At 37.5% G+C, this 19,535-nt stretch overlaps 1 protein-coding gene across 1 annotated transcript in view; it reads right to left on the minus strand.

Moving 5' to 3' along the window:
* Nucleotides 1-3,238: 3,238 nt before the first annotated feature.
* The window catches only part of foxg1a (forkhead box G1a), a 42,067-nt gene continuing 25,770 nt past the window's right edge, over nucleotides 3,239-19,535 (minus strand). Inside the window, exon 2 of the mRNA XM_082517394.1 lies at nucleotides 3,239-3,271. The gene's annotated coding sequence lies outside the window, so the exon portion shown is untranslated. The remainder of the gene's footprint in view (nucleotides 3,272-19,535) is intronic.

The raw sequence follows: 19,535 nt of genomic DNA on the forward strand, positions 1-19,535 counted from the left end.
CCTACCTTGAAAATCTTTCCTAAATATTTCATCAGAGAAAATGTTTTACAAGTAAAAATACAAATTTTTTCAAGGAATTTGCATTCAAAAGAAAGATGTTTTTGTGTTTTCCGAGTGCTTCTCTGTCCTGTATTTCTTCCTCCCACATGCCCCCCTCCCCGCCTCCTTTCTGTGCTTCTCACCCAGATGAAAAGCTGGAGACAACAACAGCGATGGCAGTACGACACGTTCCCTTGCTGAGCAATAAATCTCTCAGCTGTGTAACACAATTCCTGCAGCGTGATACCTGCTCTGACTAAAATACCTGTTGTTGAGATGAAGACGAAAACAGGAATAATTGGTCCGGACAGCGAAGGGTCATAAGACGGCAAACTGCTGTCGGTGTTTGTGTGAAATTGTTGGCCTGACAAAGCGTTGCTTTAAACGAGGGAGAAAAGTAAGACAAATTATCCGCCACACATTTCACATGAATCAGAGGATAGTTGCAGATTCAGATAATGAAGTCAGTGTTCACTATATCAGGTAGACAAGAACAAGACACAGACAGGAAGCAGATCTGTATTTGGATGCATTGTGTATTTATGGCGGTTTTGTTCCTCTTTGTAGTCATTTTTGTTGCTGTATTGTTTTATTTATATAGTCTTGCCTTTCTTTGAGATACTTTTGAAATCATTGTAGCTGTTTTGGATTTCTTTGTGGATGTTTTGCATCTCATTGTAATCTTTTGCTTCTCTTTCTTTTCCCAATTTCTGCCTCTCTGGTCATTTCAATTTTTTGTAACCAATTTCTATCTCTTTCAAGATCTTTGTGAGGCTGTTTTTCTGTTTGTTGTGTTGTGGGTTTGTCTCTTTGTATTGAATTTGTGTCCCTTTGTACATGTTTTGCATCTCCTTATAGTCTTACAATTCTCCTTGTACTGATTTTGTTAGTTTGTCTTTCATTCTTTGTGCCTTTGTAGTTTTTTGTATCACTTTATTGGTCATTTTGTGTGTCTTTGTATCAGGTTCAGTTCTCTATTTTTCCTTTTTTTTTTAGTTTATACGTCTTTTTAGTTATTTTATCGCGCCAGTAATTTTGCAGTATTTGTCCCCTTTACTGACTGTGATTCTCAGCGGTTGTTTACTTATTAAAAAAACCTATTTAAATCACATCCAACAGCGTCTTTCTAATCTGTTGGGTTGTATGCTTTGAAGAATGCGACAGAATAGCAGAACAAGTTGTCATAAAATATTTATAATACATTCATAACTGGTTAATAAGACCCTTAAACTGACCTGTTGCCCAATTTTGCATTCTTGATTCTCTGTTTAATGCTTAGTAACTACTCATGTTAATCTCACAGAATAAGAATGTACTGACAAGGTCAGTAATGCCACAGAGGACAACTAAAGCGGATGAATCCTTTCATTGGTTAAGAAATTCAAAGCATACCACATTATCTGTTAAATATGGTGGAGACAATGGTATGGCATGTGTGGTTGCCAATGGAACTGGAGGACTAGTCCCATGGATGATGTGACTGCTGCTAGAATTGGCGGGATGAAATCTGAAGTGTACGGGACTATACTGTGCCATGACTGAAAGGATTGTGCAAAATCAACAAGTTTGTCAAGCTAAAGACAAAGTAGGTGAAGCTAGCAAAGCATGCTTTTAACAGAAACAAAACTAAGAGAGAAGACAAAGGCTCACAAAAAGCATTAACTGAAGACAGCCGCAGTAAAGGCCTGGCAGAGCATCCCATAGGAAGAATCACAGCATTTAGTTTTGGATTGCAAAACTCCAAATATTAAACACAATCTCTTGAGTCTCTGTGGCAGTGTCCACATGCCAAAGCATGCACTGGAGATGTTCACATTAAAAACATCGGTGCATTTGCGTTCTCGGCGATCTGTCAGATAGGGAACAGGACTTGAACTAGTCAAAGAGACATCTTCTTAATCGTGATCTCTTTAGCAGAAAGAGCAGCTAGCTGCTAATGCTAATGCCAGGTGAGTAGGACGGATTTTTAAAAAAGTCTTTCGGAGAACAGAAATGAGAAAAGTAAGAAATGGATTATTTCATTCTTTTCTGTTAACTTCACCACACATAAAACCTGTAACCATGACAACCAAACAAAAACGCATATACTCAACCTCAAAATGTTTATAAGATGTAACAAAAATAAAGCAATCTTTTTTTAAAGGAGAAAACTCGATTAAAGTAACCTACAGGTACCACAGAAATAACAATACTAGTAAAAGGTTAAAGGTACTTGCTAATATTTATGCGTGTGTGTGTGTGTGTGTGTGTGTGTGTGTGTGTGTGTGTGTGTGTGTGTGTGTGTGTGTGTGTGTGTGTGAGAGATAATATGTGTGTGGTGTTTGCAGGCTACAGTCATCCAGCAGGGCTAGTTGAAACTAATCTTGATATGTTGAACAAGCAAAGCTGCAACAGCAGCAGCAATCCTCTCTCCACCTCCCTCTCCTTCCTCCTCACCCCTCCCTCACCTACTCTGATAAATAATAAACGACCGTTGAGTGGCTCCAATTTATGAGCCGGTGAGAGCGGGGGCCCGATAATGGACTAATTAGTTGTATCTCACATTAACTGATATCGGACACTCGGCTCCTCAATGCTAACTTTTATGTCTGGGATCTGCCCCAGGGGCCCTGATTTGGGACACCCAAAATGGTGGGGGAGGAGGAGGTGGGAGAAGGGTAAATGGGGTAATTTTCTGTTCCGGTGAGACCAGGGGGTAGGGCGAGGAAGTAAGAGGAGGTATTTGGGAAAAGGATCGCCAACTACTAACAGGTATTTCTGTGTATCAAAGCCTCCACAATCCCCAACGGAAACAAAACCAGAGAGGAAAACGCACAAACTGACAAAGTGGAGGTTTTCAGACTCTGGTCATGCAGCCGCGGCGGTGGAGGTGGTGGTGGTGGAGGAGGAACAAGGTAGGGTGGTGAAAACAGGTGAGGCTTTGTTTGGCTGAGATTCTGAGGTAGATCCATATCAGGAATCCTCTCCCACCTTGCCTTGCACTCTCTCTGAGGTGGATCAGTTTACGGTGTGGAGACTTGCTGTCGCCTCTCTGTCGGTTGACAGACAAGCAGGACGGAAAGGAGGAAGGCATAAAAGAGAAGAGGAAAATAAGGAGAAGAAGATTCTCAGTCATGAAACAACTCCCAAAAAGAAGAAGAATTCAGATGAGATTAGAACAAAGTTTTATGATCCCTCGGGGAAAACTGGGATCACCCAACAGCAGCACCAGAGAACTGGATACTGATAAGACCTAAGAAAAGAGCAAACAGACAGTGGTGAAGATAATACAGTGTGCACAAACAATAATAAACATTATGAAAATAGAGCACGAGCAACAAAAGACCTGCATAAGAATACAAACATGAAACCGGAGATAATGTGGCCCAGAGATTATAAATAAAGCTGCTTCATGACAGAGGAAGATTAATGAATGTCATCAAGGTTTCTGTTCTGCTTTCTGTAATCTGACAACAGTTTAAAGTTCCCATAAGGTCCTGCAAGATTTCCATGAAAAGTTTGCATGAGTTTACTCACACTGGGAATATTTAAAAGCATTTCTTTTTTCCCTTTATTTCAAATAAATGAGGACATAAGAAACCAAACACACTAATCTGAGTTTTTAAGTACACATGAGATCAAAGATGAACAAAAGCAAAAATGTGACCAACGGGGAGCTTTTTAAAATATTTCATTGTTTTCTGCCCTACCAGTCAGAATTCTAGGTCTCACAGTTTGACTGTGAGCCACACTGTAATCAGTCAATTGATCATTCTCTCACCCCAACCGGTTGCAGCAGACGGCCGCCACTTCCTGAGCCTGGTTCTGCCGGAGGTTTCTTCCTGTTAAAAGAGAGTTTTTCCTTCCCACTGTCGTCAAAGTGCTTGCTCATGGGGGTCGTGTGATTGTTGGGTGTTTCTCTCTATGTATTATTGTAGGGTCTACCGGACAATATAAAGCGCTTTGAGGCAACTGTTGTGGTGATTTGGCGCTATATAAATATATATAAATAAACAGAATCATTCAATTACAGATACTCCTGATTACAACTCATGTGTATAAAGCACACCTGTCCACAGAATCAGATCGTCCACCACAGTCAAGATCAAAGAGCTGTCAAAGGGCATCAGGACCAAGATTTTAGAGCTGCACACGATTGGAGTGAGCTACAAGACCATCAGCAGGAAGCTTGGTAAGAAGGTGACAATTGTTAGTAAAATTATTTAAGTATTATTTACCGCTGTGTTCTGTTTCACCACAGTACTAAGACATGTTTTCCTCAGTGATATTCAAATCATCATCAAAACTTTTATGTAATGTGAGTTTTTTTGTCTCTCTCTATTAAAATTACTACCATAAAAATTAGAGACTGCTCATTTCTTTAGAAGAGAGCAACCAGTCCTATACAAATCAAAGAACTTTAAATGTGACCATCTCTCGTTCCAGCTCATCTCCATCTCAGCAATGTTATGATGACTTTGAACATGACCCAAAATTCATTTAAAGAATCATGCAAGTGATAAGAGCTGGGTCTAAAGCTAGGACTGTGCAATTTTCAGTCAAAGAATCCATGGTTTCCATTCCCAAAGGCAGTGTGTCAGGTAACAAGATTGGGAGCACGCTTGGTCATTCTTACTTTTTAACATTCAAGGGTTCAGCACTATGGATTTTTCCCACAGGGTGAGACTGTAAATGGGTTTTAGGTGTCTGGTGAAAGCACTAAGTTGACTCAGTCTAAACTGTCTGTGTATGTTCAAAACACTGACTCCTAGGTGAGGTGTTTCAGGCATGTCCAACTGGGAGGAGACCCCAGAACGCATCCAGGACACGCTGGCGAGATTGTATCTCTGCTGGCTTGGGAAGGCCAGTGTCCTCCCCAATAGAGGTAGTGTCTTTTCTGCTGCCCTGTACCTGGATAAGCAGTAGAAAATGGGTGAATGGATGGACTTTTTTTTAAACTATTTTAATCACATCATTGTGTTCTCTTGTCTACAGACTGGAGAACGGGCAATGAAGTTAATATTGACTTAACCAGGCTTTAATTTGCATTTTCTTTGAAGAACATCTGCAGAACATTGAATAAAAACACAGGACACACAGAAAAAAGCTGGTATTTGATGTGCAGTTGAACCCCAACATGTTACCTGATTTCTGCCCTGACAGTGAAAGCATGCCACTGCACCATACAAAGAGAGGAGAGAAAAACCGAACAGCAAGTGAGAGGTAAAACAGGTTTGGATAATTAGTCACCTCATTTCCAATTAATTAACACAGAACCACACAGCTCTGTAACCTGGGCTGCAGGTGTGTGTTTTATGTGGCACGTTTTCTCAATTGTTCAGCAAATGACATTTCTGTTCAGACATGTCTCAGCCTCCTCCCCACTGATGGGGAACCCAGCTTCTTCATGAGAATCAATCACATCATTTTACGACACCACACTTAAAAATCACATAACAGTAAAAGCTTAAGGCTTTGACATTTCGAAAATGACATTTACTCTTGTTCATCTTGCTAAGAGTTAAAAAATTCTAATTGAGTCCTCCCGTATATCTGTACATACAACCCTAAAAAACTCTTAGGAAAGACTCTTGATAAAAATGTCATAATATTTGTTATTTTTCCTGTAACTCTAGACCTACAGATTGTCACATGTTACTAAAATATGATGCAAATTGTATTAGATTAGTTTTTTTTAATGGAGCATCACTAAAAAAATGATTTGCACAATGTTTTGCATTTTCATTTGATATTTTCTATTTAAAATGTTTTGTTTAACCTAAAAGGTACAACACATGCAGCTATATAACAGACACACAACAAGAGAGCTCTCTACACAATACTTTAAGTACTCTGAGCAAATTTGCTTTAATATTCAGTTGAACAAGTATCAACAGCCAACCCATACCTCATATAACTTTGGCTGCTAACTCCTTCAAGGTTGCCTCCTTCTGAAGTGCTGCACAACTCCTGCTCCTTGAAAGGTCAGTTTGGACACTTTCTTTGGTAATACTGGACAAACATTGACCTACATTCCAAATGAAATTATTATCGGTTTGCTCCAATTTATCAAACTTCTTCATTTATGGACAAGGTGACAAGTCTTGCATGTCCTAAATCACATCAATGACAAAGAGACCAGTCACAACCAATCACTAAAAAAAAGACACCAGTAAATGTGGAAAATAACTAGAAATACTGTCTTGTTCATGATTGTTTTGCATGTTCCTGTTGTTGTTTTTTCAACAGCGTTTTAAGGAAATTTTGTTCTTTTTATGGCAGTTTTTGTGATCTGTTCCAGTTTGCCATTATTTTGTCAATCGGTGGTTACATTGCACCTGTTGTCATTTGATTTTCCAACAGTAAATGTCAGCAGTCACTTAAAACTCAATTGCTGGCCTTATCAATGCTAGTTAGGACTGTTTTGTTCTGTACTGCATGTGAAACGTTTTGTCACAATCAATGAAAATGTAAAAGAAAAAGACAAAAAAACAATTGTTCCTACATGATATATTCTAAAATTGCAGCTACTGATGCAGCAAATTAGAGATTTGATCTTAATCGTCATCTTAAAGCTGAGGAAATTATAGGCAGACTGTTAATCAGCAAATGGCCATTCCTCATGTTTGTTTCATAATCAGCTTTTCTGCTGTTTGAGGACACGTTGGCAGACTACAACTGCACTGATTATCTTTAAAATGACTGATTGAGCTGAAGTGATCTCTTACCTTCCACTGCCAACATCTGAAGTGTCAATAGAAAAGACAACCATGAATCATTCCTTCTCTGTTACTGTACAATAGCACTGCTGTGGAAAGAGACTATCTGAGCTGAGTTTGTCGGTCTTTTCATTTACAACCACATAGAACCATCATTATTCAATATTGTACTAAAATAGATTAGCACTGTCATGAAAGTTAGTCACATTAACCTTATTTTAAATAATTCTGAAGTGAGGTCTATAAACTCTGTTTGTTCCCTCAACTAAAGTCTCACCAACTGTTAGGAAGTAACCTTGTCAGTTTTGGCAAAGGCAGGTGTGCATGCTGAAATCTTCCACCTACTAAAATAAAGCCTATCCTCCGGCGCTGGCTGGCACCCATCCCAGTATGTCAAAGCACAGGGTCCAGACATCAGTCCATTTACCATCAGCTACTTAAGTTCAGTAGTCCAGTTTTATTAGTTTCTGCTATTTTAAATACTCTAGATATGCTCGACCTCTTTGATCCCTTGTAGCTAAGCTTTTGATCATGAACTTTATCCACAATATAAATTCCAGAGGTTCAAGGACAAGAAAAAGAAACAGAAATACACTAATTTTCCCTCAATCTGTGTTTTTCATAAATATCCCCCCTTAAATTTCCAAAATATGCAGCAAAACTCGACGTATTTGGGTACATGTTTAAAAAGTTTATCCAAAGCAAAACAAACAAACAGACAAACAAAAAAACACATTAGATCTTTGTTTATTGACTTTTGTTGTGAGATTTACTTACAGATGCACTGACCCATCCACAGTGTTTCGGACAGGATCTTTGTCTTCTAATGGTTATATTTAATGGACAGAGAAACAGAGAGTGAGAGAGAGAGAGGGATCCCATGATCCCATCTTCTGTGTTAAGTGGAGGTCAAGCAAGGTTCATTTCCAGCTGATCATCTTACAGAGAGAGGGAGGCCCTGGCTGCCCTCAGACTTACCAGTGTGTAAAAGAGCCTTTTGAAGTCAGCACAACAAGCATTTTTAAATTAGTGTGTTATTATTGTTGTCACTGTGACAACACTGTGACAATACTGTAACTGCATCAAGTGAGAAAACAAAGAACAATCTCAAAGAGTGCTGCTTTAAATATAAAGTTAAGATTTTCAGTTCATACTATAACCATTTGCTTATTTTCTGTTTGACTTTGTTAAAACCATAGTTGCTGTTAGGAGCTGTTTTCATAACCAGCAACCAAGTTAGAGCTGATTGATTTTAGAATGAAAATTATAAATTAAATCACGTCAAGGCAAGTGTGATTTTAAAATAGCAGATTCTTTTTTTCCCTTTTAAATCACTCAGCATTCGTGCGAACATGTTGGTGTATTTTATCCGCAGGTTGTGAAACCCAAATCCACCTTCAATAGCACCTGTATGAATTAATGAACGGCGTACATGGCTTTCTTTTCTGCACACGGACGATAGTTAAGTCAATTTTGACAGGCAATTAGGTAAAAGGCCCACAGAAATATTTTTCAAACAAAGGTTTTTGATCGCTTAATGGTTGGTAAATCCAGGCCTCCTGCAGGATTGAGCTGGGTGGGCGGTTCAAGGAGGCAAAACACGGTCATTTGCGGTCATAAACAGACCTCAAGGAGAAGTCAGGACTGGAGATGTAAGCCATACCTGAGCAAACCAAACCAAATGGCTTCACACAGAGAAGGCTTAGGCACAGAACTAATGTCTTAAAATTCTGTTATGGAAAAAAATATTCCTATGCATGTTCAAAAATCACTAACACAAACAGCTGCATTGATAAAAGCTATAACAGGGTATGTATACATAAAGAATGCAAAGAAATAGATTTATTTATTGTGACTATTGTTCCTTTTGCTAGTAGGCTTGACATTCTGTAGATCACACACCTCTCATCAAAACTCTTCATATTTGAACAATTTAGGTATATATTTTAAACTCTTAACATCTACCTGAAGATTACTAACCCATGTAAGGTATAGGGAATAAGGACGAGGCTTGGAGGAGGGATAGCTACCCTTTTTTTATATCATTTTTCCCCGTTTGGAATAGAAACAATTAAAATCTTTTACAGAAAACTATAATGCAAAAATATGAGACTGACATATATGACATATAATATCTTTTAATTTCTGGAAAGTAGGCAAAAATTGCAAAAAATAGGTCATAAGCCTCTCTATTAACAGGTCACCTCATAGTGATGAATTTTATAAATAAGTTTAGTTGTGGAATCGAATGATTCAGAGCTTTATCGATATAAAAGAATCTTTTTAAACTTACCCAGTTGGTGGAAATCCTGGTGCCGCTGTATTCTGAAAGGGATCGTCTCACAAGATAGCAACACAACAGCAGCATTCTTTACTTAGTTTAAAATGCTTTCTCTGTCCACTGTCAGGGTATACACCTGTAGAGGTTAAACTTTCCGTTTGTGTCTTGATCTAAGTTAGAACAGTGCATCTGCAATTCAGTGTATGAAGTTGTTCATGTCCTAAAATCCGTTAAATTGAACTACATCATCTCAATATTTGTCCATCTACTGATATTTTTGTACGCTAACATCCTTTAAAAGTTCCGAACATATCAGTTATTTGCTAATACTGCCCAGAAAGCATTTCCCCAACATTTTGTGCACAGTCCTACAGAAAGGCATTTGTCAGACCACAGATTGCCAGAACAATTTTGGATCATAACTACATGTCCTTAGTGTTCGGCGATGAACCCCAGACATCTCCAAACGACCTTTGGAGAATCTCTCTGCTCCATTCTTTGTATTTTTTGGCTTTTCATCTCGGTTTGACATTTCTGTGTTTGAAATAATTCAAGACAACAAAGAAATACACTGGGAAAAAAAAGCCTTTACACTTGTGTGTTTTTTCTTCTTCTTTTCATGTAACATTCTTGTTGATCCCTGAAAATACATTCTCACCTGAAGCCTCCAGAAGCTTTCCAGCAATTGGGAAGGAACATTAAACTGTGACACAACAACCATCATCACTGCAGGGCTGAAATGTGTGCTGTTCGAGTTCAAAAATAGAGTGATGGCAAGTGCATTCAGCCTCAGAAAACTGAAAAAATATGACGCCTCAGACAGCAAGCACCAGCATCAGCTGTTTACGCAAGAAAGAACAGCGAGTCTGTCCTCGGATTTTATCTTTACAATGGAGAGCAAACATCATACAAAAGTCACCAAAGACTTGTTTGGAACCTCTCTGCAAATGCATAGAGAGTCTATGCACAAAAGGCTTCACAGACAGTTAGTTTGATGATAGAAAATGGTTTGTAAAATCTATAATTAAAGGGTAATAATAAAAGACAAACCATGAGCAAAACAACACTACACCAGCCTGTGGTTGGAGCCTGTGTCTTTCCTCAATGTCATTCTTAATCATGTAGGAAAAAACTGCTTTGTTTTGACATCAATATTTTTGAGACTATTTCATGGGGGTTTCAGGCCCAAATAAAGTGAATTGTAGTCCCTATATCTCAATTAGAGAAAAATGGAAGCTCTGTTAAGATGACATGCTTAAAGACACTGCTTTCCTGTTGATATACACCTTTTTGTCGAAGGGGTCCCCTGCACCAGAGAAGCGAAAACATGAAGGAAAGAGACAATGCCACGGGCATCTTAACAAAGTGTCATCCTCTTCCTCCTCACCTCAGATCTCATCTCCTGAATGGTCAGGGCTCTAACACACGAAAAACATCACAAACATGCTTATTTATCCCGATATTGTCACAGCTACTTATTATCACAGATCGTCATGCAACTCTCCCGTCTCTGTACATCTGAAGAGAACACAAGAGCTGGTTATAAGCTAACATTATGCCAGCTATTGTTAGATCGGAGTTTCCTAAAAAGCACACTTTTCCTCTGATAAACAGCTTGATTACATTCTCTCATTTTATCAGAGTTCATTCACTAACTGTCAAAGTCCACCCTTAGATTCACTGCAAAGACTGTTTCACTAACGCTGGCTAACAGCAGCTAGCAGAAGTTTACAGCCTCTGCTAGCTGCCTGTAAACCTTTAGCAAAGGTTTGCAGGCTCTCCTAGAGTAAATTTAGGCAGTGCTTCTCACCTGGGAATGACAGCTAAGATAAAAAGCAGACTGACAGCTGGATTTGGTCTAGAGTCACTTTTCTGTCTGACTACACTCACTACAGATGAGCGGTAGCCAGAGTTTGTGAGGTGACTCTGGAGTAAAAATGTAAAATATTGCAAAAGTTTAAATTGAATTTTAATTGATCATATCAGTTTTTGTTTTCCTGATTTAATGCTGATTAATGTTATTCAAATATCCTAATATGTACTGTGTACAAAAATGTTTTGTTTTATACAGTAGTAGAAACACACCAGCCGGCCATGGCTGTTATGAGGTACAGTCTAATTTTAAAGTTTTTAGCTAATGTTCCAATTTAAATGGATCTGTGGTGTAGTAGTTGACACAATAGTTTTTCTTATTCATCACATATTCATTCACTGTAGTAACCCCTTAGAAAATAGGGGAGCAGCTGAAATTTCTAATCTCAACAAGTTAAGGTTAGGGGTGCAAAGCTTCAGCACTTGCTTTGTTATGCTTATACTGGAGTTTAAATGTTTGCTTAACTTTGGGAAGTTAAAGTTGGTTTAAAAATGAGTTCTGTCTATAAAGTCAAAATTACCATTTCAACTTTAGCTGTAAATGTGGAAAGTTAAAGTTAGAATTTTGAATTTGGCTATGATTGTGCAGTTAATACAAGCACTTAACATTTAGCTTTCACTTTATTATACTTGTGTTAGCATTTAAGAACTTGCTGTAACGTCGGGAAGTTAGAAATTAACCTGTATCTTTGTAGAGTTAGTGGTGCATTTTAACTTTGGCTTTGAAACTTTATAAAGTATTCTGGGGGGAATGACAAGTCTGGACAAGCTACTACTAATCCTGTTTTAAGAAGATTCCCTTTTATTCATATCTGTGCATTAAACTGGTGTGTGCCACAGTGAAGAAACAAACTCCTAGTTTTGTTTTTCAAGTTTTCCTTTCAAAAACAAACAAAATAATCTTGGTTTGAGTCAAATTACAGTGATTTGCACCATTTAAAACACTTTGCAAAGGTAATTATTCCAATAGATGTGTGCAGTGCATTGCTCCTTATCAAGAGAAACTAGTTCACATGGAGAGGAGGCTTTTCTATACATTCAGGGAAAATAAAACTCACATAAAACATAGTATGCCAATACAATATGCTAGTTAGGAAGTGAAGGTCCCGCGAAACTGTAATTATGAGCTCTCATAATTCTTATTAAATAGCCAGAATGATATCCCACTTTTTCTTGTTATTTTGCTCTTTGCATGCCTCAGATTTTCTCATCATCCCAAAAAGCATCGTCTCATCACTCAGTTTACAGCAACATGATTCTCTCGTGCACACCTTTGTTTCCACCCTGTTAAACTAAATCGGGCACACAAGTTGGAAGAGATTAGCTTTACCCCCTCCAGCAGAGTAAAACGGTTCTTGCAGATACAAAACACATTCTGCCCCAAACAATTCATGTTTAAATCTTATCTAACAACCTTTCCATTATACTTATTTTCCTGGAAATATCCTGGAAACACTTCTGCTTCCACACATGCAATCATTCTGGTCTGTGTATTAACTAGCTAAAAAAAATTATAAAATAAAATTTAAAATTTGTTTTTGCAAGACTTAATACATATAGTAGGTCTATACTAAGTTGGTCAGGGAGTCGATGAGCTCAAATAAAACAAAAGAACTAATCATTTAAACCAATAGTAAGGGTAATAATAAGCAAGCATTGGTCAAAGACAGCTTCATTTAATTGTACCCTTGCTGTGTTGCTGAAATGTTATGTGTAACATTTGGGGGGGGAAACAGTCAACCTTTCAACAGGGTCATGAGTATTTTACTGTTCATTTTGAAACCCACTCTGCTTCCCATCACTTCTGTTGTTTTCATAAATGGAGACTCCTCATCATGTTCTGTCACTTCCATACACTCTGCAGCTTTTCTGGTTCACACTGAGCAGAGAAAGATAAAAATCTGCCCACGACGAACAGAAAGGAGCAGACTTGGGTGTGCTGTCAGCTGCAGTGCGAACAGAGCCCGACTCTGTGGATCCACCGGCAGCCTGATCAGCACTCTAAGCTGTGGAGACGCCTGATGCCAAACAGATCAATGATGGTTCCTGTCTGGCCAGGCGGACACTCCTTCTGGATAACCAAGTCTTCCATCACAACATATTGAGGGCAACAAACCACCACCCATCACCCCTCCTCCTCTCCCACAGAGAGGCAGAAAGACTGCAGACAAAGACTGGCAGAAAAAACATTGCTGCTCATCAGAAAAGACCGGGTTTCAGTTGTGCACAGAGAAGTTAACTGTAACTGGAAAATCCAACCACAAGCAGTTTATCAAGAAAATGACTCAAGTTTCACACAACTAATGCTCAATATAACATTACAGAAGAAGATCCAAAACTAGTTTTATGCTCATGGTACTGAACACCTATACTTTTCATTTGTCAAATCTAGACATTTTAAGGTTCTTTATATTTTATCAGTGAAATGAAAAAAAAATGTCACATTGTTTTTTCATTCATTCTTGAAACCTTAAATGGTAAACAACTGGGAATTAAATTAAATAAAAAATAGGAAAAGGTAGACTTATACATTCTAAAATTATGTTTTTTTCTGTAATTGGATGAAGTGATACAAACTTCTAGCCCCAATAAAGCAGAACAGTCCACATATGTCACCAATCTATTCTATATGGAAGATTTACAAAATATATATATATGCAAAAATATTTTGGAGATATATAAGGGCTATAATGTTGAGATATAGGTGATGTTTATGTTCTGTTTCACTTGAGAGAAGCTTGTTTTATATACGTATTATAAGTGCACCATATGTCAGATTTTGTATGGTATTTTTAAGAAGATCAGAGATGAGTTATTATACATCTCTTTTGCTTTATTTAACTTGTATATCTAAAGTGTTTTTATGTGACGGAAACTGATTTCATTTTGTCTTGATGTCAAAAACTTCATTATATGCAAAGGGCAATAGTTTACACAGAAAACACTCAAAGGGGATTCCAAACTAATATTACACTGTAGGCTACCTACACCCCACTCTGATCTCCAGTGGGCTGAACCAGTGAAATGCAATTTCAACAATACATCTCAGTTTTTCTACATGAGAAAGTAATGCTGCTTGGTGCCTAAATTGTAAGAAACAAATGTGTCAAATTAAAGAAAAGTTAATATTAGGTGATTGTGCAGACCATCCTGCAATTATAAAACTGAAAATCCATTAACAAAAAAATAGTTTTTGTTAACTGACAGAATATCCTCTTTTTGTTTTGTTTTTTAAAGTGAACTCTCGGTTAAAGAAAACGTTTCTATCATTGATAGAAAATAACAGAAATGTCTGTATTTTTTTATCAGTAGGAAAAGCTAAAAACAGAAACACACATACACACACGCACACACACATACATACATATGCAATTATAGTTCAGCTAACCACTCCAACATCTGACTTTCCTCAATCATGACATTCTGTGTTTGTGTCTGGAAAAAAATGTTTTGGGGTTTTTTTTGTTTTTTTTGTTTTTAAACAAGTGTCATTTTTAGCTTTCTCTGCGGTTGTTTTTGTCATTATGCACAGCAGCTGCGACTCACATAGTTTATACTCACTCCATCACTGCTGACACAATATTATTATCTGGTCAGTGTGATGATTTTTCAGCTTCACCACAGAGGAAAAAATTGACTTTTAATTAATTGTTGCTTGACTTTTCATTACAGATTTGGGTTGCATATTAAACAAAAGGATTCTGCAGGAATCAGACCTCAAACTCTGAGATTTTTCAACCACAAAGCAGATTTATTTTCACTCTTCATACCAATATCAGCCACAAATTAAGGTTTAGACTTCAAGTGATGGAGTCTAACTACATTTGTTAATAATTTAGGGCACTACAGTATTTTCTTTATACTTTACATTTAGTTATACAGTTAGTTTTTACATTAGCTAAACATTAACAACTTCAAAATAATCGCTGCTTTACAGATGTATGAATTATTTTTAAAAGTATATATACAGATATAGAGGAAAACATTGACAGATTGTTTTAGAGATTAAAAACATAAATACATTTTCATTATTTGTTTTAAATCCATCTCTCAGTACATTACTACAGTCTCTTAGAAAACACCAAAATATATGTTTTACATTACATTTGACTGGTTATAGTTAATAGTTGGTTTAGTAATTTGTTTACCAAACACAAATCAACTCACTTGCAAATCTCAGGATTGGTTTGATTTTCTGCATTCTTGGTGGTGTATCCGCAACATTGTTATCAATGCTACCATGCCATAACTGACTGAAGATGACTGAGGCCAGGCTATTAGCATGCTGCATGCTGCCACATATGCCCACACTGTTGCTGCAGCCTTGTCCATGAGAGCAGTTTCTGATCTGATTGTTCCAGGAAAGCTAAACTAGACAGAGGTGCTGAGATGAAGTGTTGCAACCTGTTCTTGCAGGAACGCTCTGGCCTCCCCAACACTGCCAGAGTAGCAGCCTTTGGTTATCAGGACCATGTCCAGACACTTCCTTGGCCACCATTTAGTCCCAAATGTCTCGTACTAAATGGGCCTGAAGACATGCTGCACAACATGTTCATAAGAGGCAGCCACAACCACTGACCACTGCACAGCTGGAAGATCTTCTCATCCAGGAAGAAAGTAATTCTTCAACAACAGATCCAGAAAGTTGTGCAGTCCACACAGAGAGGCTGACTGTTTGCATCATGTCCACAGAACACTATACCTAGTATGAAACATATAGACTGGTATATATTAATGGAAACTCATTTTTGGAAATCTGAATGAAAAAAAAAGTTTTTTATTTGTTGTTTTCAGTTGTTTTTTGTTTTCCTAATACAATCCATTTTTCTGTATTAAGTCCCGTTTTGTCTTGGTGGGTCTGCGTCATGACATAAATAGTCAGTTTGCCCAAGTCAGTAAAATGTTCATGTGAAATGCCCTTCCTCAAAATCTCTGACTGTACAGACTATACACTGTGAGCACAGTAACTGTAAGGGCTTGAGGAAGATATGATGAATCCTTGGTTCAAGGAGAAGATATGACAGGAATTACACCTTTTTAGTTCTGCTGGCCTTTGTAGCTACTTTGATTAGCAAATGCTTCCCATAACCCAAATAAAGATGTAAGTTCAAAATTCTCTAACAAAAATCTATATTAGCTCGGGTATTGGAAATGGGCACAAACAAACTCCACTTGCACGCTATTTTATAGCATCAGGCACATCTCAGGAATAATGGCTGAAGTGGTACTACAGCTCAGTCTGTAACTAGCTGCCTTACCTCCCTGCAAGAACTTGAATTTTTGAGGACCAGTGGGATACATCTGTGGAGCAGAACAATGTCTTCTTTAAAACTTGTAATAAAAATGTGTAGTATGATCCAAAATTAACCTGAATTCTTCCCTCACCAATAGCTACAGTATAGGTCTAACTGTTGATCTGAAAATGACCAAATAACCCAGATGATGCTGACCAAAACATGAAGTCGGTAAAAAAATAATGTGTGCAGCATCCTGATGATTCCCACGTGAATATTGTTCAGTTATAATATTAGTTAAGTACATCTGAAACTGGAATTTATGCTTTTGTAATATGTGAAAATTATACATGCTTATATCACATTAATTCATCACATCCCACAAAATGTTTTACACAGGAAGCTGTTTTATGCATATTAAATTTGAAAAAATATACAAATCCCTGCTGTTTGTTTAAATGCATCAAATCTAACTAATATATTTTATTAATATTATATTAATATAATGCCACAAATTGTGGGGGTTTTTTGTTTGTTTGTTTGTTTTTTGTAGTATACAGTGCTATATCACAGTTGCTTCAAGGCACTTTATATTGTAAGGTAAAGACCCTGCAATAATACAGAGAAAACAGAGAAAATCCCAACAATCAGATGCCCCCTGTGAGCAACCACTTTAGTGACAGTGAGAAGGAAAAACTCCCTTTTAACAGGATCAAACTGGTTTTTGTTGTTATAATTGGCAAAAAAAAAAAAAAAAAAAAAAGGGAAACCTGCATTTACAAAAAAAAATAGGTACATAGTGTGAAAGCACAGGTTCAGGCTAGCTTAAGGTCATCATGATTGAGGACTTTCTTAGCCTGTAAAGAAAAACTTGACCTTTCCATTTGAGCAAAAAACAATAATATCTAAAGTTGAAGATAATTTTCACAAGGGAGCAAAATACATGTGCAGGAACATTTTGGTTTTAAGACAGGGCCATGCATAAATAACAGCTCAAACATTCTGGAAACTCCTCAAATAAATGCAGTGTGTTGGTATTTGTGTATGTATTTTCTGTACTGCAGTGTGTACTCCCAACATATTGGTCATAGGATACACACTAAGGCCTGTTTAGCTAAAAATACACAGCAGGCCTTGTTTAGCCATACAGTCGGCAAACACAACGTCAACACAGAGACACGGATACAGACCAAACATGCAGTGAGCCAGTATAAAGCAGGCAGAGGCTGCTGGTGTGTGCTGACAGATTTATATTGCACCTCATTATATTTGTGGTTCCTTTCTGTGTCACATTGACCGCCCATTTGCTGCTGATCCTTAGTCTGACTTTTCTGTTTGAAAACTCTCAGCAAGCTTTTGACACTAATCTAATGAGCCTTTTTTACCAGAGGGGTTTTGATTATTTAACCAACAAAGCTAAACCAGCTTTTCACCTGTTTACCTCCATATGCCTGTCTTCTTTGATCCTTTAATATTGTATTTGCTAATCCTACCATAATTGTGATATTGTCTCTGTTAAGGTGGAGGTTTAGCTGTTTCAGGCAGAATGATTGAATACAAAAGTATTCATTCTGTATTAGCTGCAGTCAATTCTTCTCTTTTTATGTGGCCTAGTAAATCAGTGTGTAACTCTTGTGTCTTGTCTATCAATAATTATATGTACAAATTATGTATGCAGCACACGGTGTTATTCATATCTTTACAGATAGCATGGAGTATAATGAAGGTGCCCCTAAATTATGTCTTGACTCGTTCCTCTATCAGATTGGCATCTAGTGACTAAGAGAGTTGCAAAAGTCGCAACAGAGGATTCAAATCAAATCCTTTTTCTACAGCTGTCTTCTATACAGTGTGCCGTGTGCCATGCAGAAACTATGGCTAAAATGTATTTCATGGTTTTCTGCTACCTTTATTATATTATGGCATTATGGGAATTTAAAAAGATGTTAATTAGATCACTTAAGATAAAAGTAGCCAAATGAAATTTAATTGAAGAAAGTCAAATTTCAGTGTAACCTGACTGAAAGACAAATAAAAGCATTGCATTAAGTTTTTGTAAAAGCATCACCAGACAGTTGTTTTTTCCAGGAGCTTTCAGACAAATCTTACCATCTGGGAGTCAGTATGATTTGTTTATGCATACAGGTTGCACACACACCCACAAATGGAGCTGTGCATTAACCAGTTCTGACTGTTGAAAGTACTGTAGAAATCTATAGTGGACCTCTAACTTTTTATACTAAAAGTGTACTCTTAATTCCAAATTGGTAAATCTATTCTAAGATTATAACAGCCTCAAAATATTTAGAAACTCATTCAGCACATTATAGGTCACAAAAATGGACCTGACCCAAAAACTTTGCTTCCACAAACCACATTTCGCTATACACTGTAAAACTATAACACGTGCAGAGATAAAGATAGCTGTGAGCTGCTGAAAAGAAGAAACGGTGCGGTGAGCAGATAAAAAGGAAGTGCTCGCTGCTGAGCCATCCCTGTTGATGCTTCATTGACAAAGAGCAGCGGAGCGCACCAAGATCAGCGGGCTTTTTAAAACAACAAAACCAAAGATCACACCGGGTTTAAGAAAATATTATTATGTCTTGTAATTGGCATGACTGAACCAGGCAAGGGTGGGGAGGTGGGGGGAGTGGGTCGGCCAAAGGAAGCCAGAAGGAAACGGGGGGGTGAAACGACACCACTTTTCATTTTGACAATCGGATTTAGAGAGTTTGTTTAACCCGACAGGCCCTCACTGAGCCGCCTGCTTTTACACACTCATTAAAACGATTATTCACGACCCGTCGAGTGTTTTCTTGCGCGCTCACATGAACTACCACCACCGACCACCACCACCCCTCCCAAAACACACCAAAGCACACAGTATTACATTTCAGCTTAGTTAATTCAAACCTGGACAGCTTTTACTGTTATCTTTATTTAAACTGAGGTATATTGTGTGCATACTGTATCACATATGCTTCACTTCTCCTATAACATCAATTTATAATAATGTGAGCTGAAACAATTGGGCGACAAAAGCGTAAAAAGTATATTTGATGATGTTTGGATTGAATGGTGATTTTTTTGTGTTGTTTTGTTTTTTTACCTGTTTTCCAATCAGTTAATTTATCATGATCATTAACTATATTATCATTAACAGCAAGTAATGACAACATCACTGAACACAACTTGGGCATGGGTACACAGCAGAACTGATTAAGAGATGACTTTAACAAGGTGGGAGAGCTGGAAAAAGAAAACATTTGTCACATTTGATTTTTACCTTTAAAGGACTTTTCAGTGCTTGTGTTCTTTACTTTTTAGTTTAATGCTGTTTTACTCTTACAGAAAAGATTTGATTACAATAGTATCTAAAATTGTCATGCTATTTGCCAAAAACACAGACAT

Source organism: Aulonocara stuartgranti, assembly GCF_965226115.1.
Source record: "Aulonocara stuartgranti genome assembly, chromosome: 19".
NCBI classification, from domain to species: domain Eukaryota; kingdom Metazoa; phylum Chordata; class Actinopteri; order Cichliformes; family Cichlidae; genus Aulonocara; species Aulonocara stuartgranti.